Source organism: Diuraphis noxia, unplaced genomic scaffold (assembly GCF_037042655.1).
Source record: "Diuraphis noxia isolate RWA-SAM2 unplaced genomic scaffold, SU_Dnox_SAM2 contig0004, whole genome shotgun sequence".
NCBI classification, from domain to species: Eukaryota; Metazoa; Arthropoda; class Insecta; order Hemiptera; family Aphididae; genus Diuraphis; species Diuraphis noxia.
Window position 1 is genome coordinate 66,941,401 of NW_028301714.1, and position 24,818 is coordinate 66,966,218.

The window sequence follows — 24,818 nt, forward strand, 5'->3', positions numbered from 1 at the left end:
ATTTTTTATAGCATAAAAGTAGTTTGAAAAGACCAAAGACGGGAAAAAATAAGAGTTAACAAGTCTCGGTAAATGACATACCTCTACCTCTTTGTGATGGAATTCATTTAGGTACCAATATTGCAACCACACATTGTTTTTACGTATTAATAATGCATACTTAGCGGTTTAATACGTGGTGTAGGTACACGGGAATCTATTTACCATTTATGTCGTATAATATAGTGTATATGCATAAAACTTAACGATCGACGGCGACGTAGCTGAGATAAAAATAATAAGTAACGTAGATAAAATACAATAACAGTTGCACATCGCAGCAGAATAAAAATATTTACAGCAAATAGATGTCGGTTTACACAAAATAATTATAATATTATAATATATTTCGAAATTCAGAAATATAATTGATTCCTCGACGTTCCTCGATTAATTCTCATACAGTAAATGTTCACACATATATTAATATGTACACATATTGTTAATTGGTGTCTATCGGGTAAATTATTTATATGCACAATATATTATCACTAAGACTATATCCACATTAATTTATTCTTATTTTTTTGCATTGAAAAATAAAGAATAAACATGTCTACATCATATTTTTTAAATAGAAACGCGAAAGTTTTTTTGCATGTTTGTTTACGAATAAAAAAAACACTGAATTATTTGAATATTATCAGATAAAGAATTAAATAAAATAATAATAGTACCAACATACAAACTTATAATGTGATATTCGGGAGTCCAATAAATTCAATAAAAAAACGGTAGGTATATAGTTAAGAAAAAAAAATTATATTATTGTATGCTGATTATTTTCATTACCTAATGCGTTCACTGTTTATATTTATGTTTATAAAAAAAGTTTAATACAATTAAAAGTTATTAATACATTAGACGCGAACCAGTTCATTTGCAAATTTAATTGAATATTCGATTATAATAATTTTTGTTTTTGATTTAGTATATTATACTAATAAGATAAGATAATTTCATAATTTATCCATTGTGATAACATAGCAAGACAATTTTTGTGTAGCTTTCGATTAATTATGATATAATTATTTATACCTACTTAAGACTAAAAAGATTTGAAAAAAATAAATCTGAACAATATTATTAGTCAATTAAAAATATTCATACTCTGAACATGCACATTTTGAAATAGTTATTATCATCAATTAATTTGTTAATTAATAAATGTTATTCCTTCCACCTATTCGAAAATTATATGTCTCGGCTTCGATTCGAAATAGGTTTTTTTTTTAAAGGCATATGTTTCCACTTTATGTAGTATATACCATGAAAAATGTAGCTAATAGTACAGTGAGTACACCTAACTTGCAAGTAACTTTGTGTCATAACGAGTAAAAGAAGGAGAATAAGTGAGTTATGCCAAATGTATTGTTCTGACAATCATAATTATTGTTTAATAATACGAATCTCAGTTTTAAATATTCAACAAAGAACTTATAATATATAAATAATTAAAACTTGATAAATACTTAACACCATTTTAAATGTTATACAATAATATAAATTAACATTAAAAGCGCAATTATAATTAATTTTACCTTAATATGTTTTTGAAGTGCAATTATTATTAAGTAAAAAATAATTAAATTAAAAGTAGGTACAAAAAGAAATTTCTTAATAAGCAAGTAAAATGCAATACACTTTAACGATCTATACTCTATAGCATGCCTTAATTATTTTTTTTCTTGATTTTGTAACATTATAATGTTGGTAATACATACAAATAAATATAATTAATAAATGCTCGATCAAATGCATTTTTTTATTGACTGTTTCACAATAAAACATCCAATGTAATAGAAGATAGCTAACGAATTGTCATAAACATGAAATTTAAATATTGTATATAGTATAATATTATAATTATATTTTAAGTCATACAAAACTATTGTGTTAGTGAATATTTTTGTACAATTAAATAATAGAAATTCAAGAAAATAAACAACAGCAGATAGAGAAAAGAACTCTTGATTTACCCACATTGTCATTGTTATTGTTCATTGAATAATAAATTTATTAAAATTTTGGAATTGTTGGATCTTTAAGGAGAATCTAAGGAGACAATACCAAATTATGTTTTACAAATGTATTATTCTTTTTATAGAAAAAGTTAAGTTACTAGTGCACTATAGCTATATATTGTATTAATGCAGTCATAATATTATTGTTGCACATAAATCAATTGTGATATTAAAGCATTGTCATTATAACACGGATTAATTGCACATTTTTTTTTTTGAATTTAGAAGGTGTAAGGTACAATGTACCCACATGCAGTGTTATGAATGATTTTAATAATTTAAAGGTGCATTTATTCAGATTTATTATGCAACATGAAAAATGGACCTATTAAAAATCAATCAAAAGGCATAGGTAATAAGTTTTCGATTTAAAAGTATTATGCTTATTGATATTTAAAAATATGTGAGTCATTTATACTTTTCCCACATTCCAACTAGGTTAGAATACCATGAATGTTTTCTGTATAGGCAATATAATAATATAATAAATTGGAATCTATCTCTGAACAATGATTGATATATTTCAATAGAGTATCTTTATCATATAGGTACCTAGGTAGGTTCGAGTGGTAATTGATATTGCCTACAGTAGTAGATTGACGGAAAATAAGTAATGTGAAAATCTAAGATAAAAACAGTAGCTACAGCGTCTCGAGTATAAAAATTATATGATAAATAATAATAAAATAAAATGTAAGCCGTGCAAATTTTACGATGAAAACACGGTAACAAATAATGTGATGAATATCGACTGGAAGAATTGGTGAGCTCAGTAGCACACCGACCGATCACGCACACGATCGAAAACAGCTAGTTCACTATTTAAGGATAGCAAGAACTACTAAGATAAAAACGTTAGACCAAACAAAAAAAAGTCGTGGATGTCATTCTGCTGTACAGTAGGTTACTGTAATGAATGGGATTAAATTTGAATGCAATGATAGGTATCATTGTATACGAAAAACGATTCTGAACGGAGATGATTTGTCAGTCTAGGATATATTATATTTAAATATTGTCATATATTCTATTTTGAAACAAATATTTTATTTTTAAATTAAGACGCATTTTGCATAAGGCATGGTTAATCAATTAGTGTAGTTATTATGTAGTTATCATAATTCATAATACCTTATATATATATATATATATATATATATATCATAGATATAAGAATAACTGATTTGAGGATAAATTGTTATCATTACGCGATTTCATAAAAATTTAAAACTCAAACGCTCAAAACATTTTTCTTATAATGACGCTTCAAATTTTCTCTATAGCTATTTGAAGCAAAACTTATGGAAAACTTGGTGTTAAATTTTATAACCTTAGATATAAATACAAACAATATTATGAATTTTGAACTACAAAATAATTTGCAAATATTCATGGTTTTGACGAATTTTTGTCAATATTTGAAATTCAAATGCTAATAAAAATTTAATTTAAGTTTCCGGTGGACATTTTTTTTTGTGATAAAGATTGACATAGTTGTAAGGAATCTTGTATTAAATTTTCAAATCTTAGGTATAAAAAAAAAAACTTTTATGAATTTCGATCTAAGATAATTTGAACATTGCCGTAATTGTTATGTATTTAGTCAAAATTTGAACTGTAAATGCTTGTAAAAAAAAATGTTACTATACATTCTTGTATTTTCCAACTGCTATTGTAAAAATATTTTAGGAGCCTTGTGTTAAATTTTCAAATCATAGGTATAAAAGGAAAATTTTTTATGAATTTCTAGAATAAAATATTTTACGAATTTTCCTGATTTTTACGTATGTTGTGAAAATTAAAATTTGAATGCATTTAAAAAAAAAATGTGGCCATATATTTCTTTTATTTTTCAACTGCTATTGCAAAACTATATTATGAGCCTTGTATTAAATTCTCAAATCTTAGAATTAAAAAGAAAAACTTTTATGAATTTCGATCTAAGATAATTTGAACATTGCCGTAATTTTTATGTATTTAGTCAAAATTTGAACTGTAAATGCTTATAAAAAAATGTGTGACTATATATTTCTTTTATTTTTCAAATTCTATTGTAAAAATATTTTAGGAGCCTTGTATTAAATTTTTAAATCTTAGGTATAAAAGGAAAATTTGAATACATGTAAAAAAAATAATTGTGGCTATACATTTATTTTATTTATCAACTGGTATTGTAAAAATATATTATGAGCCTTGTATTAAATTCTCAAATCTTAAAATTAAAAAGAAAAACTTTTATGAATTTCGATCTAAGATAATTTGAAAATTGCCGTAATTTTTACGTATTAAGTCAATATTTGAACTTCAAATGCTAATAAAAAAAAATTTTGCCTATGTATTCTTATAATTTTTTAATCACTATAAGAATAACTTATGAGGAACTTTGTATTAAATTTTCATGTATTTTGATAGTGCCAAAAAAATTTTATCAACCCTTCAAAAAAATTTTTCAGAAAAATTGAAAATTTCAGTTATCTATAAATAACTCAAAAAAAGTCAAAATATTTTTAAAATTAAATCATGTAAAGAAAATGCCAATCTAAATATAACCGGTAAAATTTTCAAATATCTACAACTTATACTTTTTGAAAAAAAAACAAATATTTAAAATCGTTAGAGGATAAATCGTTATCGTTACGGTATTTCGTAAAAATTTAAAATTCAAACGCACTTAAGATTTTTCCTATAATAATGGTGCTTCTTCGAGTTTTTCTATAGCTACTTGAAGGAAAGCTTATGGAAAACTTAGTGTCGTATTTTTAATCCTTAGTTATAAACACAAAAATTTTTATGATTTTTCAACTTCAAAATTACTTACAAATATTCGCGTTTTCGACAGATTTCGTAAAAAATTGAACTATAAACGCTTATTAAAAAAAATTGTGAAGTTGTTTTGGTCGTCGAACATTTTTTACCGACATTTCAAAAAAAAATTCTCAAAAAAATTGAAAATTTCAGTGGTCTATAAATAACTCAAAAAAGTCAAAAAAATTTTAAAATTAAACTGTATATAGATAATACTAACATAAACATTTGGTGAAAATTTCAAGTATTTACAGTGATTAGTTTTTGAATGACAACCATATAAAAAAATCGATTTGGTCGAAAACTGATTTTGCGTAAAAATTCCAGTTTTTCTGTCATTTTTTTTTTTGTTTTTCTCGATTTTTTTGAAAACTGTTTGAAAATGTTTACTTTTGACCTCTATAGTTCACCAAGGATCTTCAATTTTACATCGGAAACCACCCCCAAAGTTTGAAATCGAAGCATTATTTCGACTAGTTATGCTGTACACAGACACAAAAAAAAACAAAAAATACACATCATTGTAAAATCAATACATTCATCACTTCGTTCAGAATCTAAAAGACCTAGTACCTATGTATAACCAAGTTCCTAAAAGAGCGAGTAAAAAAGTAAATGGTATTATTTTTCAGTAAGTTCTTATAATAAAACTTATATTACGCACACAAGATATATAGATATATTAATACAGATGTTTTTTGTCATAACTTTTTAACAAATAACTTGGTTCAGTTATGGTATGATAAAATATAATTTTTCAAAAGTTTGTATAGGTATATTGTACAATAAATTAAACGAAAAAATGATTTACGAAAAAAAATTATTTTCAGTAGGTACCTAACTTAAAAACATTTTGAAAATTCACCAAGTGCCGCAGGATTTAAAATTAGACAATTACGTTTATATTTCTATCTACTTGAATAATTATACTACGTAATATTATTATTAAAGTCAACAAAAATTTTACATGATAACATCTATTTAACTTGACTGATTAAACCTTACTATAATTTAGATAAAATGTGTAACAAAAGTTCAACACATATACTTTACGCTGAAAAGTGCACATTAAAAGTTGTACATATTTCCAACTAAATAGTGAATACTTTTTTTGGACTCAGTAAATTAATTATGTGACAATTATAAAAATCATAATAAATGTAGATCTTAAAATAATTTGATGGTTAAATAGATGCACAGCAAAAAAAATTATAAATAATAAGTACAATAAATATAATAAGATTTAAAGTTGCATGTTGATTTGAAGTAATGTACATTAATATTTTTTTAGCGAGTGTGTTGAACTTTTATCTGAATCCGTATCTGGTCAGTATATTAATTTACACTTCCAAGTTGCCAATCTGACGACACGTAACACAGACAAGATTTTAAAACAACTATATAATCTAATAAGCAGGAAAAACTGGTTTTACAATCTATACTTAACTCAATAATATAATACACATTATTAAAAATGTCACAAAAAATAGTTTGATAATGTCATATTATGCTAAATATTTATAGCCAAAATGTTGAAGACTTGCATAATCGTCATTTTTATTATTATATATTATATAGTTAATATTTTTTAAACACTTACCTACATATATGAATATGACGTGCAGAATAATATACTAATACATAACACATGATAGACAGAATTTATGAAATATCAATGGATTTGTTATATAAAAATATATAGAAAACAATGATAGCCTACCACGTAGGTCTTATGAGATAGCTATCGAATGTAAAGGTCCGATTGTGAGTATAATTCATAACTTGTGTATTCACTTAAGTAAGTTTTCTTTTATGCAAAACTTAAATAAACGCAAATAATAGTAAAAATAATGTCATAATAAGGGAGCTAACTTTATATTAAGTTTAAGGTCATTGAAGCATTCACTGTCAGGGGTTACTGTCTAAAAATCATTATTAGTCCCAAGAAAATTCATATTCATAGATAGAATCCATCTCAAGATAAATACCATTTATAAATTTTTGTCGTCCTTAAAAACTATTTTTTTTTTTTTATTTTTTTTTTAACAAGAAAATAGTATAATCTGTAAAATAATGATTTACAATAAGCACAAGTGATTAAGAATTAGACAGAAAAGATAAAATTAATACCATTTAAGATGAAATTGTAACATTTACACAAAAGTTATGAAAACTGAATACGAGTCCTTGTAGCAAAATATTATGCTTCATCTAGTTACTATTAATTAATAAAAAATATTTTTATAAATACCTAATTAAGAATAATTATAATAATCTACTAAATTGTGTAAAACCTAGGTCCTCCTTACCATCAAAATATATTGTTTTTTAAATTTTTTTTCATAATCTGATAATAAATATTTATAATTATGAATACAATTAGTGGGTTTTATCACTAAATAGTTTCAACCTCTCGTTAACAATACAATTAATAATTTGTATGTATATATTAAAAAACTTATTGGCTTATTGTGTAGGATGTGCAAAGAATACAAACATTATTTTATTAAATAAAATAAATGTGAATGAATAATACCAAATTTCATAATATTATACAAACAATATATTATACAAGAATGTCAGATTATTTAATAGAAGAAGTCATTAAAAGATAATTTTATAACTTTGAGAAAATTTAAGTATTAGTGTATATACGTCTTAATTATCCACTTTTTATTAATTTAAGCATATATATCATAATAGTATGTAAAAGGTTGTGTTTGATGTTTAATTTAATTACCACGCATCATTAGATTGACTTAGTTGATTATTTTGGAAATAATAGTCTGTTACACCTATCTCGTTTTGTACTTAGTTGACTTTCATATTCATAATTTAGACTACAATTCAAATTCATTATCAAATATATTGCTTTCATGTATAATCCACTATTAGAAATGTGTGGGTCTAGATAGACGTATGATAATATGATATTTACACCTACTCTATAGGTTTGATAAAAATATCTACTTCTTGTAATGAAAAAAGTTTTTATCGAGATTCAGTAGGCGATATTGTAGGATTGTAGGAAAGGTAAAATTGTTAAAACCACTATCAGAAACATGTTTAATGAATACAAAATATAAATGTATAATTGAAAGTTGAAACTAATCATTTCAAATATTTAGTTTTTAATATTAATGTAACCTTAAATATAGATACCTTTTTTAATACGTTTTATTTTTGAAATTACATGATTACATATAATACCTAATCTTAGTTAGTACTAAATTAATGGAAATTAGATTAATTTAAAATGTCAATAGTTAAATATTAATCGAAAAAATTGAGTTTAAATAAAAAAAAAAATTATTTATTTAAAACAATCATTCAGAATTACAATTATGATGAAATCTATAAGTGGGACTTAGAAAAAAAGAAGATAGTAAAACAAATCAGTTGTATTAGTTACATTAATAAGTGTTTACGATGAAAACAAAATACAAGGAACTACAGATATAAATCAGAATAAATATATATGCAACCAAACAAGAATATTTTTTTGTATATCATTTCACAGCTATTGATTATTCTGCAAATCTAATAGATTTAATTTTAATCTGACTATCTATCATTGTTTTTCAGAAAATATAGTTTTGTTTATTATAATATTATGTTGAAAATGTTATTTTATTTTTAATGTCATACCTATAAAAAATGTTTGAGGCACCTAACTTAGTTAAGTTAACAGCCTATGTAATATTGTTTCAATACTAAATATATTATATTTACTTTATTATCCCATTTGTTCACATTGGAAATAAAAACAAATAGGTAGGATCATTGAAATGAACTACTTAGAAAAGTATAATAAATTAATATGAATAGAAATAACATTATTTTTGCATAGTATAGTATAATTCCGGATTTCCGTTAAAAAATTCCTGTAGGATCCTACAGTCGAGTTTGTGTGTAATATGCACACCGTACGCGGTCATATATTTAATGATGGTCACTATAAAATTAAATTTTACATCCCGGGTAATTATTAAAATGCTAATAAAGGTAAACAAACGATGAAATTTATTACAAAATACAACGTGATAAAATAACATAATGAAGTTAGCAGTTGGACGCTATAAGGAGATCGATGCAACTTTGGTTTTTCACAAAATATATAAATATGTATATGATATAAACGCATTTCAGGGACCAGAGGAACGCGTGCTGATATTTCTGTTTGGGACTTGGTAAATTTATGGATGGTTGGATGTAGTAGGTCGTGTTTTTGTTTTATTGAAGCGCAAAAAAAATGCAACTAATTTGAAAATGCAAATGACAGGCGGTGCGCCCACCCAAGTTTATAATTATGTCCGTTGCACGTACGCATAATATAACTGGAAACAGTTTTGGTCTCAGTTATTACATATATGAATTAGGTACCGATTTATAGGATACAATGTATATATATTGTAAGGATATTTTAGAGTTGATCATAGGATAAAGTATAGTTAGTATACGAATGAGAATCATCATATAATGTGCTCTTGCAATAACATAGTTTGCAAACAAGCAAACGTTACCGTTACTAACGGTAACGCGGAGATGTTGAATGTACCTAATAGTTATTAAAAGCAAAAGCTGTATACTTTGAAGAGTAAGTATATAAATTATGAATATATTAAAATTGTAAATATAACAATGATTCAAAAATTACTGAAAACATTTTAATAGTCTGTGATAATATTTGATATGTTATTTACTATTTAGATTAAATTTGCTGACAAGTTTTAAACTTAACTAATTTATTATAATAACATGTCATGTACCTATAATTGTATAAACTTTATTGTAACATGCATTGCGTTTAAAGTAAATATTAGCTAATTAATTTATCAAAATACAGCATAGAATTCTTTAGGTATAATATAATATTATGTAAAAATATTATTTTACACTAGTCATGTTAATTGGTATTATATATACCTGATGGCTGATACCCACTGAAGTCTGCAGCTGTATCTCTTAATTTGTAATGATTCCTAATAAATCATTTTATCAATTAAAAATCACCTATTTGTATCTAAATGTATTCGTTATTGAGTTGTACATTAGGTACATTAGGTATCAATATACCTACAACAATGATAATATTATTATGTAATCTTAGAAAGATATTATTCTGATGAGCACGTGTTAACAACTACATCACAAGCAAATATATTTTTAACTAAGGCTCGAAAAAATATCAATCGAAAACGGCCCGTGAAATAAACAGTGCCGGCAGTGAACTTACACGTTCATCATCATTCGGAATAGAGTGGTTTATCATAGACACTCTGAATACAGCCACCGTCACCGCCGACCGAATCATAGTATAATTGGCCGACGTTGGCGATGTATTGAGTCACACTGCAGGGCCACATTTAGGCCGGCCAAAAATGATTATTACTGGAGTTCATGTTAATATATCTATAAAAGTTATGTACATTATTGTAAAGTGTACGTATATATAGCTCGATTTGTTCTCACTACGTGTTTTCACCCCCTTTTTCGCATGCGCACGACTAATAAACAATAAATGTCACCAACGCGCGCCCCACGAGTCATGTGTGCCCAAATTTCTCTTTTTATAGACACACTAAAATCAGACGTTTATTCAACCGAATTTTGGGGCTGAACCCCGTGCTTCTGTCGTAAACCGGACCAATCACGCAGTCCCTTTTAATTGCTAATAACTTATCGCCACCCTCGGCATAAAGGACAAACAGTCTTGTAAGATTTAACGACATGAACAGGCCACGTGTTCCAGAATAACACATTGTTGTTTGGAAGAATTTTCTAATTTATTTATTTATTTTTATTTTTTGGTTCATTATTTCAACATAATGTACATACTAAACATATGCTTATAGTTATCAAAATATTTATTGTTTGCAAATATAGAAAAAATTAACAAGACACATAAAGTACGAATAATACAATGTTCTTTACGAATTTTGATAGCAATTCATAACTGATATTAGAATATATATATACATTAGGTACATGAATTTAAGATAAAACAAAAATATACAAACCAAGTGCCTAAAAGTGATAAATACACAAAAATATAAATTTAAAAAAATTGTATTATGTATATACAATTAAAAAAAAGGCGGGTAAGTCGTGTATGTCGCTCTGCTGTACAGTAGGTTACAAGTGGGTTACTGTAATGGATGGAATTAAATTTGAATCCAATGATAATATATCATTGTATACAAAAAACGATTCTGAGCGAAGACGGTTTATCTGTCTAGGATATATTATAGATTATTAAAAATTTTCAAATCTTAGATTTAAAAAGAAAATTTTTTATGAATTTCTAGCATAAAATAATTTACGAATTTTCGTGATTTTTACGTATTTTGTCAAAATTCAAACTTTGAATGCTTATAAAAAAAAATTGTGACTATGTATTTCTTTTATTTTTCAACTTCTATTGTAAAAATATGTTAGGAGCCTTGTATTAAATTTTCAAATCTTAGAATTAAAAAGAAAAACTTTTATGAATTTCTATCTAAGATAATTTGAACATTGCCATAATTTTTACGTATTTAGTCAAAATTTGAACTTTAAATGCTTATAAAAAAAAATCGTGCCTACGAATTTTTAATATTTTTTAACTTCTATTGTTACAATGTGATAGAAGCCTTGTATTAAATTTTCAAGCTTTTCTACCGAACAAATAAATTTTTATCGATATTTATAGAAAAAAAAACTAAAAAAGTTGAAAAATTAAAATGTCAGTAAACAGCTCAAAACAAATCTAAATATTCTGAAAATGTTATCAAATATATAAAACGCCTATATAAACATTCAGTCAAAATTTCAAGTATCTGCGGTAATTTGTTTTAGAGTTACACCAAAATAAGGAAATCGCTAAAAGTGAAAATCCAATGTTGTAAAAATTTAAATTTCAAATCCTCATAAAAATTTAATTTGAATTTCCGGTGGAATTTTTATTTGTGATAAAGATTGAAAAACTTGTAAGGAATCTTGTATTAAATTTTTAAATCTTAGATTTAAAAAGAAAATTTTTATGAATTTCTAGCTTAAAATAATTTGTGAATTTTCGTGATTTTTACGTATTTTGTCAAAACTCAAACTTTGAATGCTTATAAAAAAAAATTGTGACAATGAATTTATTTTATTTTTCAACTGCTATTGTAACAATATGTTAAGAGCCTTGTATTAAATTTTCAAGCTTTTCTGCCTAACAAATATATTTTTATCGATATTAATTTAAAGAAAACTAATAATGATCGAAAATTTGAAATGCCTATGAATAGTTCAACTTAAGTCGAAATTTTTTGAAAATTGCATGGTGGATAGAATATACTTATATAAACATTAGGTGAAAATTTCATGTATCTATGGTCATTTGTTTTAAAGTTACATCAAAAACCAAAATCGATTTTGTCGAAAAATGAGTGTGCGTAAAATTTCCAGTTTTTCCCTTAATTTTTAGTTTGTTTTTCTCAATTATTTAAAAAAGTATTAAGAATTTTTTACTTTTGACCCCCCAAAGTACCAACTAGATTCACTTTCTGATCGAACGAGGTACTGAAGTCAAAAATCGAAGCATTTTTACTGCCCCAAAACGTGATGACAGACACAAAAAAAAAAAAAAACACACATCATGGTAAAATCAATACATTCATAATCTAAAATTAAGTAAGGAAATATTATTTACAATAGGGTTGAAGTTGTTATATTAATCATATCCATAATACATGATAAGCATCCAAAATATACCATAAGTTTAGAAGATCAATTTTTATAATGACGGCAACTGTTAATTAATTGCATATTCAATATAAGTAATTTGATTGATTTTACGATTTTAAAAATATTTAATAGCTGTATTATGGCTTAAATTTCTACAAATAAATAAATCTGTAGAAAAAAAAAAAAGATAAAATAGAGAATTTTTAAGCTATAAATGTGAAAACCAATCCAGTGTATAAATTGATTGCACATCAAAATCACATTGGTAGTATATATATTTCTAGGTACAAGAATAAGTATATTAATATGTTTGAATTTAACTTTTGTTATGAATGTGTCCTTTAAGCGAAATTGTTCACCGTAAAATGACCAAGATAAGAATATGAATAAACGATTTCTTCTACCTACTTCTGTTGGACAAAAGAAAAATACACTGCGGAATCTGAGATGTATATTGTACTTATTTTATATTAGTAAGTATAAGTTATTATGTTGATAAAATGATAATACGACTATTATAGTCTATAGTACTATACATGCAAAAATAATAAAAAGATAAATGCACATAATTTCGTGTACGAGTTGACATCATAGTGGAATTTGATTTAATAATATCTAATCAAGGTCATTATACAAAATTCAAATAAAATACTGAATGATAGAAAACTGTATTTTTTAGTTTTATTACTACTACCTAAGAATGCATTTTATTTTATTATTTTATTATACAACGATACATAAATAAAACAATACATTTTTAAAAATTATTCTTCAAACATATCAAATGAATATTACTTTTCAGAACTTACTTTCACTATAGTTTTTGAATGAAAATAACATCAATTCTATAAAAACATAAGGCCATTTTAATCTTATACAGTATATAATTTCAATATAGGAAACGCAATTATACCCCATACTGCACACTTCGGGAAGACTAACATCTGGTTTTATTTTCTAGCAGCATATAAGGTTTAAAATTAGATATAACAGTACACCCTCGATTAAATATTTTGATAAAGATTTATAGATTTCAAATATTTAAAAAAAAAATGATGTAATACCTATATTAATACATCACCATTATTATCCATTAAATCTTGACTTTTATTTTGTGTATTTTAAACGATCTAATTCTTACATCTAAATTACTAGGAAATTATAACTTACACGGATTGTGTTTTTATTTTTAATTAATACAAATTAATAATAAATCTAAGTAATTTCAAACACTATTATATATAAAATAGAAGATACGCCCATTGGGTCATTACTGAATTTAATTTTTTAATTAAAAAATATTACATTATTACATTTTTGTAATACTATTAAAAAAATAATTAATGTGTAACTATTTGCAATACGTTGTTTTACTATTAAAAAATAACATACAGTATTTATAATACATTATAATGTATTCTGACAAATATTATTTTTGGATATTTTTGGATATTATTATATTAATATTATACTATAATAAATTGAATTATTCTCTCTTCGACGGTAAACAAGTTTAAGAGATTATAACCAATACATGTATTAACAAATGCGCAGTTGGTACATGGCCGAAATCCCTAAGGGTTTTGCGACGAAGACCAAAGTTACTAACTTCCCAGGAGTTGTGCGTGCGTGCATGCATATTATGATCCGAGCATATGAAATTAGTAGAACCCACGTGCTCCGGACGGCATCAATCACCGTGGTGGACCCTTATAACGTTCTAGTGTCCAATTTGTATTTTCTTTAAAGTCTAATTTATTTATTAGTTTATTAATTTATTAGTTTATTCCCTTCCGAGTATCACTGGGAAGTCTAACGAAAATTCTAAAATAGGAAACATAAAATCAGATAAATAATTCACGAATGTTTGAATAACTGATTTAAACTATGATACCAAAGCTTTCATATTTTATGGGACGATTAAAAATAAATTTATAAACTGTCTTAAATTCATTTTTACAACATAAATTTTAAATATGAATGGGATTTCAAGTATCACACATATTTACAGTGATAATAATAAGTTATAGATTATGTATTTCTAACTTGTATTAGAAACAAATATGTGTCTAGGTAACCACTCAAATTAATTCAATTTTTAGAAGAAGATGAAATTTATGATTACCATGAACGCGTGCAAGAACAAATAAATAAAATAAATAATATTATATTTTGGAACACATACACCAATAAAATACAAAAGTATCTGTTAATTTGTCTATTAATAAATACTAATTTAGATGGTGATTAGAAGATAAAGTTAAAAAGTTATTCCATTATATTGTTCATATTATATATATATATATTTATATTTAATTTACACAACAAAAACCACTCGTTGTTTTACAAAATGAGATCGTATAACTGACCTGATCATAAATAAAACGTTAAAATGTACATTTGAATACAGCAATTCCCAAAATAATGCTTCAACAATACCGCAGGGTAATACTAACAAAAGGCAAATTGGGGTATTTGGACAATATCCAAAATTGATACATATACCAGTTATTCAAATTATATACGATGACGAAAAGTGACGGACGTGTTAACTGTGTTGTGGTATTAACATGTAGGTTTTGGGGCTGAATTCAGAGTTGAATAAATCAAAATGTTTTATTTAAATATGGGGAAAAATTAATAGTTTTAGATTAATCCATTTAGAACGATTCTTTTATAGTACCTACGAGGAAAAGTTTCTGAGGACGATTAAATTCTTCAAATTCTTGTATGGTATAATTTATTGAGATTTATAGATTTATGGTATAGTATTATCATCAATTACCACTATACTTATAGAGGTTCATTCGGTGTTTTCAATTAAAATAAACCTGCAATTAAACTATTCATAAAAATTGTAGGTAGAGCTATATTACTTATTTTGCACAGTGCTGATAAATTAAAAATTATTGATACTATTGATACCAATGCCCACAACATTTTTTTAAACTGGAAATACATACTCATATATATATAATTTATATACCGCCTGACACAAAAGTACAGAGAAAAGTACTCATCACTTCATATATGCACAGTGAGATATGAATCTAATGTTTGAAGAATCTCTTTATTTAATTCTATAAGGCTTTCCGATGATTTATTATTAATCGACCCATGAGATTATCATCGTATACTATTAGTTAATTACTGTTGTAATTAAACCCACGCCCCAGAGTTTTATCGCATCTCCTGTCGTATAGGAGAAGCTGTATTTAAACATGAATATATACACTATACAGTCACTTAATACTCATTTCGAAATAACATAGTAGATTTCGCAAACGAGCGAAATTCAGCGCCTTGTTATCTACAAATTCCGTACCTAGCAATGACGGTTAATTTAACATAGTAAAAGGTTAGGGTAAAATTGTATTCGAATCATCAGTATAAGACAATTAAATACCTCAGAACGAAGAAACACACATACTATGTTTAATATATATGTATATATACATATATATTAAACAACAAACTTAAAGTCATATTGTTAAGTAGTATTGAACACTTTTTAATTAAGCCCCACATAATATATTTGAGTCAACACACACAATTAGTAATACATCTAAATGTACCTAAGTACATGGTATTAAATTCTGTCCTAATATTGCAGCGAAAAAGAATCTAAGTCAGACATTCGCTTCATGAGGATTGTCAAAAGTTCAAAACAGACATGAATTAATGCTATAATAATATAATATCATGATAATTTTGGGATAAAAAAACAAAATAAAATAAATTTTAAAATACCTACCATAAAAGTGTTCAAAATTTTAATGTAGCATAATGATGGACAACATTTTATACTTTAATCCAACGGAAATAGGGTTGTAACTGTATATAATATAGTATTAATTTTACAAAAGTTAGTATTTATTTCAGTATATTTATAACTACCTACCTGACTATCTGTTTATTAACATTGAACAATTTATAAATAAAATAAAATTTAAGAGTAATTTAAAATAAAACGTACCAGCATATTTTATTTTATGAAAAGTGAATGTTACATTTTTTTTTTTTTTTTTTTTTTTTACATAAAAGGCCAAGGAAAAAGGGAATATCAAAAAATAATATCCGATTTGAAGAATTACAACGGGAAAATTACAGAGAATATTGTAGGGTTGGGGGAAAGAACAAATCTTGTTCTCGGCAGGAAGCCAATTACTGATGAGTAGGTTCATTTCAGAGGGGTGAGGGGGTTCAAAAACTAATCTGTTTAAGTTTTATTTTCTATATTTCAACACCGAAGTTTTATGGTCAAGAAGGTACACTAAAATATTTCATCATTGAAATTAATTTATAATATATATATATATAATATTATATATATGATAACTTATTAAAAATGTTTGTGTCAATTGACAGTTTGACACTTGACATTTTTATTAACATTAAAATAAACACTTAAGTAGATGCTTAATTAAAATATATACCTATTTAAGACACAAATAATTGATTATCTTTAGATTTTTCGAACTTCTAACCGATGTTCAAAAAGAAGTATCATAAATTTAACTTACTAAAAGGGATAAATAATATTCGAGAAAAATAGGTATATATAAAATTACAAGTTATAATATTTGGCACGTATTTTTGAAAATATCTATATGACGTATAATATAATATAAGGATCATATTCATTAAATAGGTGTCAAATTTACAAACGTAAATGATTTATTGTTTAATTACATATTTTGGATGTTTTTGTATAATTTTGATAGATTCTGAGAATAGATGTATCATATTATTATTGTTAAGTATTATTGTATTCCTTGGACAGCTACCATGAGATCATAATGTGTGAAAACACCGCACAGAAAATATTAAGTCTATCAAATTAAAAATATAAAACTAAAATAAAATAAAAGTATAAGATCCATATATTTATACGATAGCCGAAGTTTCTCAAAATATATCCCTGTGTATAATTCCTTACTTACAATGGTATTTCTACTAGATAAATCAAAGACAATTATTATCGAATTTTAATAGAATAACTCAAAAATTTAATGATCTACATTGTTTCCAAAGCAACAAATATAATAAAATCAATTTGAATCAATTTGGTATAAAGTATTTTATAAAGAAGTTAAAAGAAGTACCTATGACGAAAAAAATATACGAGATATTGTAATTTCTTCAAAATCCTATAGCTTTGAAAACGATGTTTTTATAACAGTAAAGGCATAAATTAAACGGAAATTTAAAATCAAAGATATTAATTCAATGTATTTTACTCGTAGAATTTTATACAAAATTGTAATTTAATGCAAAGTAAAAATGAATGAAATATATAAATAGAATTATATAAAAAAAAAACAGACAACCTCTACTTGCAACAAAGGACTTGTTAAATGTTATATCTATAATTAACTTTGATATAAACTGATTTGCTAATAAAAAAAAGAAGAAATTCTGTGTAACTACACTGCATTTATAAAATTATATACAATTTAAACAAATGATTAAGCATGCACCTACCAGAAGTAAAATTTTAGAACACATTATTACAATGTAAACATCATTAAAATATAGTAAAAATAACAAAATATATATAAATATAAATATTATGTAAAATGTAATCTGTATATATAAAGTATTAATGGTCTCCCAGTGGGACCACAAAACTAACAGAAATTACCTCAGAAATGTAATGTTCATACATATACTGCTTGAAAACGGTTAGACATATTGCATGATCGTTTATAGTTTGCGTATACGAGTATATATATATTGAAAGTAGAGAAATAAATGTACTCGAAATACTGCCAAAATGGGCGCAAAACAAGGTCGATTCTGGGTCAACCCTTTCACACATGAACACAATTTAAAGCGAATAATTTCACGTCGACATATGAAATTCGAACAGAGTGGAAAGGGGTCGAGAGAGAAAGAGTGAGAGAGTAAGAGCGAGGTCATAGGCAAAGGGAAAAAACATCCAAACATCCTTTACGTCCCATTTGGCTAGACGTCAAAAAACCTCATATACGGGTTACGTTGACTATATAAGCAAGTGCGAGCATGTTGCGTACTTGGGGGCTAAGGCTTTTGCCGCATTCTCACTGCATCATATTATCATCTATAACAAACACACTTATAACGTACATTAAATAATAGGATTATTCACACTGACACACGCGCATCCGAAGATACAATAATAATTCACAAGCCTCTATTGCTGTTTACAATGATATATGCCATTGTGCCAGTGAAGACGTTTTCAAGCAAAACATAAATCGATTTTCCCATCGAAGTGTATTCGTCGCAAGGACACCAAGCGACATCGGCTGAATATTACCATTAAGTTTAGTTAGGTTTAATTATTCCAACATAGACATTGTATAAATAGCTAGTTTATGTTTAACCAAATCAATCGTTTTATTAGAATAGTAAAAAGTACTTGAGCAAGTCAACACAACGACATATATACACACAGTAATTGTAATTATTAAATGAATATAAATTAATTTTATTATTTAGCGTTTCAATTAACTGAGAGTAAAATGAATATTATTATTTGATCTAACAATAATCTAACCAAAACGAAATAAATGCAATATTTATACTTACAATAAAATGTAGGTATTATTGTTTCAAAAAATTCGAAGTAGTTTTAAAAATGTGTGGATAGATTGAATGATGTTTTAAATGAATTTGAGTTGTTTACAAGAAAAAATATTTAGGAATAAAATACAAAGCAAACATTTTATTCGTGACAACAATGAAAAATATAAATACTCGAAAGAAAACGATTGTGTTATATTGTGCATACACGGAAAGTCGAGATAAAAATACGCACAGTATACGTTTTTTTTTTTGACGATGTGTCAATTTTTCATAATATAAACTTTTCTACAGTTATATATGCCATTTAAAATGGGCATTCATTTTAGTCATTCATTTTATATGGGTACTGTGCTATTCCAATAAATGACAGTTATATTTAAACTTTTAGATAACGAATTACCGAACCGAAAATTATTTATGAACATATTATTAACATATATTCATAAATAATAATGAAACGCTTTTTTATGTAAACAAAAATATTTAGACAGATAAAAGTTTGATACATAACATTTTACACCATATAATACTATAGAATCACTAATACACCAATACCTAGCTATATACGTAAACTATATCCATTATGGACATAATATATTTATATGAAAATCATATCAACATAAACCTCGACATAAACATACGGCTTGTCTCAAGTTCCGTAACATTTAAATGCAGAAAATGTATAATTTTCACGTGGTGTTTTTGGCAAAGACCCGTAGATAATAAGCCTGGGTTTAAGCCTATAATATCATGACTTTACAAGTCCTTCCGTTTTCATCAAGAATACGAAAAACTTAATTTTTATAAATAATAAAATTGTCGTTGGAATTATTTTCCTAATTCGAGAGAATATTGGTCAGCAGCAAAAATTGACCATTTTATGATTTCATTATTTGAATATATGAATGATAAATCTATACTGGATATAAATGTGATTCTAATTTTACATTACATCGATACTTACATTATAAACTGAAATACAATTCTAATTAAATATAATTTACTTACAACCAACATTTATTGTTATTTTTATTTTGTCGATTGCATTTATTATTTTATTATTTTAAATTTCGGTTTAAATATAAATACATATTTAACAGTGATAATTTATAACAGTTTGTTGAAAATGATAAATTAATATCAATATGATTATTTTATGACATATTTCGACAGGTGATGCACATTGAAGATTAGATTCAGCACAATATATAACCACATTTTTTAGTTCTTTACATACATATTTCTTAAAAAAAAATGAATAGTGTTTATTAAATCTATTTTTCTCATAATATAAGGTATAAGGTCGTTGATTTTTCTAGACCTTTTTATCACTCATATACAACGAAAAGCAACTGATTGGGTATACCTACCTACTAACAAGGATTTAATAAAGGCACTCCCTAAAGTATAATATTATTAACCGACGCTATTGAAAACAATTTAATGGTACAAAAATGATTTATTAATATTACTCGAAATATATAATTCCTGTCTATCTAACAAACTAAAATGCTGCACTAGTCACCATTTTAATTAATTATTAAATGTAGGTATATATATATTATAATATATATATAAATATTTTTTTGGTTACAGCGATATTTTCTACAGGTGCATTTGAATTAAACAACAAAAATAACAAACAATTCCTTTAAAATTTAGCCAAAGTATTAATACGGCGTATTATATACTTTTTATTAAAATATTTTTTAGTCATTACACTACAATAAATGAATTCATCAATTAACCATTGAACATTTATAATGTAGTCGGAGAAAATGTTTTTAATTACTCGAAGTCTTAAGAATAAACATTACTGATATCTTGTGGTAATTCCATGACTGACATAAATATATTATAGGAATAAATTTATATAAAACGATACCGATATACAGGTGATTCTTTTATTAAACACTCATTATTTAAAAATGTATTGACTTTTTTCAAAATATTTGTTTACATAGTTTAAAGTTGTTAAAAAACAATGCTTTTATTAAAAAAGTATATTTTTAAATATTTTTTATCCTTATCGTTTTTTAAGTTTTTTACTTTTTTGAATTGCAACATAGTTTTTTAATTTCATATTCCAAAGCAGATTATTTTTCTAAAAATTTTGACCCCCGTACCACTCCACTCTGCCAATCTAAACTTTAAATACCTATAACTCATTAACTACTAGCGCTAAATTCGACATTTTAATGTAATAATTAATGAAAAAAATAGCTTTATTAATTTATGAAATTTTAAGTATAGGTTACCATTTGAAAATCAAAAATTAATAGTGGTTTATCTAATAAATATAAGGGTGAAAAATATAAAAAAAAATAAACAATTCAGAGAAGAGTGTAAACCTACAATTTTGAAAAAAAAAAAAATTAGAAAAAAGTCAATACTTTTTTAAATAATGAGTGTTGTTTGATAAAAGAATCACCCTGTATGCATGAAGCATATAGACATTAAAATAGGCAGGTAAATAACTAAATATTACATAAGATAAATTTATGAACTAAATAATCTTATAAAAGTAATTTGTTCATTCAATATGGATATTATAAAAGAACAAACGTACCTAAAATGATTAATTTAATTTAATTTACTTCATAATCACGTTTTATCATCATATAATACAAACATTATCACATGAATTTATTATATTATATTAATACAAAGAGAGTTTAAAAAATATACATTCGATATTATTTTGATCTAATAATGTACAAAAATTTGTTCAGTTTTGAGGAGTTTGAAATATTTGTCCCTTACCAAAATAATAAAACTCGTAAAAAAGTCATATAACAATTATACGAAAATATTATGCATAGAATTGAAAATAAAAACAAAATTAAAATTCGTTGACCCTATTATATATATTAAAATCATTTAGAAAAGTGACACTCACAATTTTATGAGAATAATAATAAAAAAAACCAAGTATAAATAATATATAATATAAAACATACCTTTTTAACTGGCGAGCTGGAATCTAGCTTCTTTACATGATCCTGCAACAAAATATAATATAATTTATAGATTTATTTAAAGCAATTAAAAAATAAAGTTAATGATACATAAAAAAAACATATTGTGAAGTTTAATTATCATATTTTACATTATTTACATATTGTACAATCATTATAAAAAAAAATATCATATAAACGTTGTATACTATATGTTGTTGAGCTAAACTCTGCCAACATATAGGTCACACACATTCTAAAAATTAAAATAATACAAAGGTCTAATAATGTTGAATATTTTTTTTTACTATACTCTATCAAGCAAAACCATGAAATATAAATTCGAATATGAAACAATTATTTTTCATTAAATTGAATTAAACAATGTATTTATATTTTATAAATTAATAATAATTAGTTAACTCTATGATAATTTAATCATAGTATTAGTTGTATTCAGTTGATAATGTAAAATCAAATACTTTAAATATTAGTCCAATATTTGCAGGAAAACATTAATACATGGTATTCTATAACATTATTATGTAAAATAAGTTAAGTCACAATAATGTGATTTTGAAAAAAAAATAGTATTCATTAGACCAAGAGGAGTCTCATCCTACAACAATATTATAAATACGGTACTATTAAAATATACTAAGATTACGGTTATTGAGATTGTACTATTAATATTATCACACCGTACTTCCCCGTCTGCCGTCATTTTATCTGTGAATAACTAGATAACCTAGATCCAGGTTAGGGGGAGTTAATGTAAAAATAATTGTCACCATGACCCTATTTTCAGAAATTTCTATGTACCTATGCATAGTGCATACGTCTAGCATTTTAAAGTTGATTTTTTGTTATCGGATAACGTTTTTAAAACAGTAAAAAATTTAATAAATGCAAACACCATCCTAAACAATGGAATTTTTATAATAGGAATTGAACAGGTCGGTTTTGAATAATCAATATTGTTGGGAATCAAAATAAACTTAACGAAATTCAAAAGAGAATTCATTTTAAAAGAAATGTCGACCATTTTTGTTAAATCAAATTCCAGAAGAAATCGTTTTTGCAACACACTAATAATTATTACATCAATGCTATTAAATACGTCAAGATTCCCTCAAAAAAAGACTCGCCACTCGCTTTAGTTGCTTATCCTATATCTTACATTTTTTTCAAACATTTACATTTATATGTATATATATAAAAGTTAATGCGAATGAAAACTCAGTCTATCCATTGTAAACAATAATAATGTAGTCAAATTCATACTAAAATGTAATTTATATAATATTCTTTTTCTTGTTTAACTTTTAGGCTAAAAACCTGTGTTGTGGAAACCTTAATAAACTTATAAAAAAAAAAGTTAAAACTATACAATTATATTATTTACCGTAATTTAAAAACTAAAAATGCATCATTAAATATTAATTAGATAATTTATAATTTGGCAATATCTTTTGAATTCACTTTTGAATTACCATTTTAAAACAATTTTGAGAACATACTTATTTAAGATGTTTCACTGATAAGGTTATTACTAACGTATCTTTTGTAGATAAATTACAAGATATAATATTAATACATTATGACATAGGTAAGTAAGTAGGTAAATGTTGGTTACTATAATTCCTCGAATCATCTCTGACATCAAGTTATAGTAAAGTTTACTTTGTCAGTAACATTTATGATAGTATATGCACTTTACAAGCAAGTTCTATTTATTAAAATAACCAATATATTATGTAGAAACATAAACTGACTTTAATAGTAATATAACAATATTGCATTTTGGAACACGATAATAGATTATGGCACAATATACATATTATACCAATGAAAAATAATATACATTATACCAATAGGTACGATAATAAGTTCAAAATTAAATAATAATATTTCATCTAAATAATTCATAGCAAACAAGATGATTTCTCACATCAATGAAACCCGTACTTGATTGTTTTTTTTTAAATACTGCCACGAAAAATCTTTTAGGTCAATAACTTTATAAAATATTTTAAAGTAATCTCATAGGAAAGTTGAAGGAAATCATTTAAATAAGATGAATACTGGACGGGCATGGACCAGTTGCGCCTAAAAAAATATTTGTATTTTAGGTCAGTATACCAATTGCGCCGCTTAAATTTTAGGTTCCTTATTTTTACATGGACATATGTTACTACACGGCGGAAAAAGTTACATATGTATATACACAATTAAATATAGCTAACTAATATACATTCAAATATACTTAATTTAAAGCAAAACGTGTACGAAATTACGGGAAAATACGACAAGCTACAAGCTGATAATAGTACCTACCCGACTCGACGTAGGGCGAAATATTAAATATTTTATTTATTATTATTAACGAACATATTATTATAAAGTATGAATTTGAGAAATAGATTACTTGTACTTATAACAAGTTTTCATCATCATTAAACATAAATTGTAATTATATTTTTATGTATATTAATTATTTATTATTGACGTGTATCTATGTGTATGATTTGGTATAAATTTATATTGTACAAATACTATTAATATTGACGTTCATTGTATAATTTTTTTGTATTGACTGAAAAAATCTATTTATAATACATATTTTTATATACTATAAGTGTAATGTAGAATAATATTATAATTTATAAACCCTGAAAACAACTGAGCGCAATTGGTCTATCGACCCAAAAAA

The 24,818-nt window shown here is 25.0% G+C and overlaps 1 protein-coding gene across 3 annotated transcripts in view; it reads right to left on the reverse strand.

Annotated features, from left to right (window-relative positions):
• The window catches only part of kug (FAT atypical cadherin kugelei), a 164,230-nt gene that overhangs the window by 111,626 nt on the left and 27,786 nt on the right, over window positions 1-24,818 (reverse strand). For all 3 annotated transcript variants that reach the window (XM_015522229.2, XM_015522223.2, XM_015522208.2), the window contains exon 2: window positions 22,109-22,150. The gene's annotated coding sequence lies outside the window, so the exon portion shown is untranslated. The remainder of the gene's footprint in view (window positions 1-22,108; window positions 22,151-24,818) is intronic.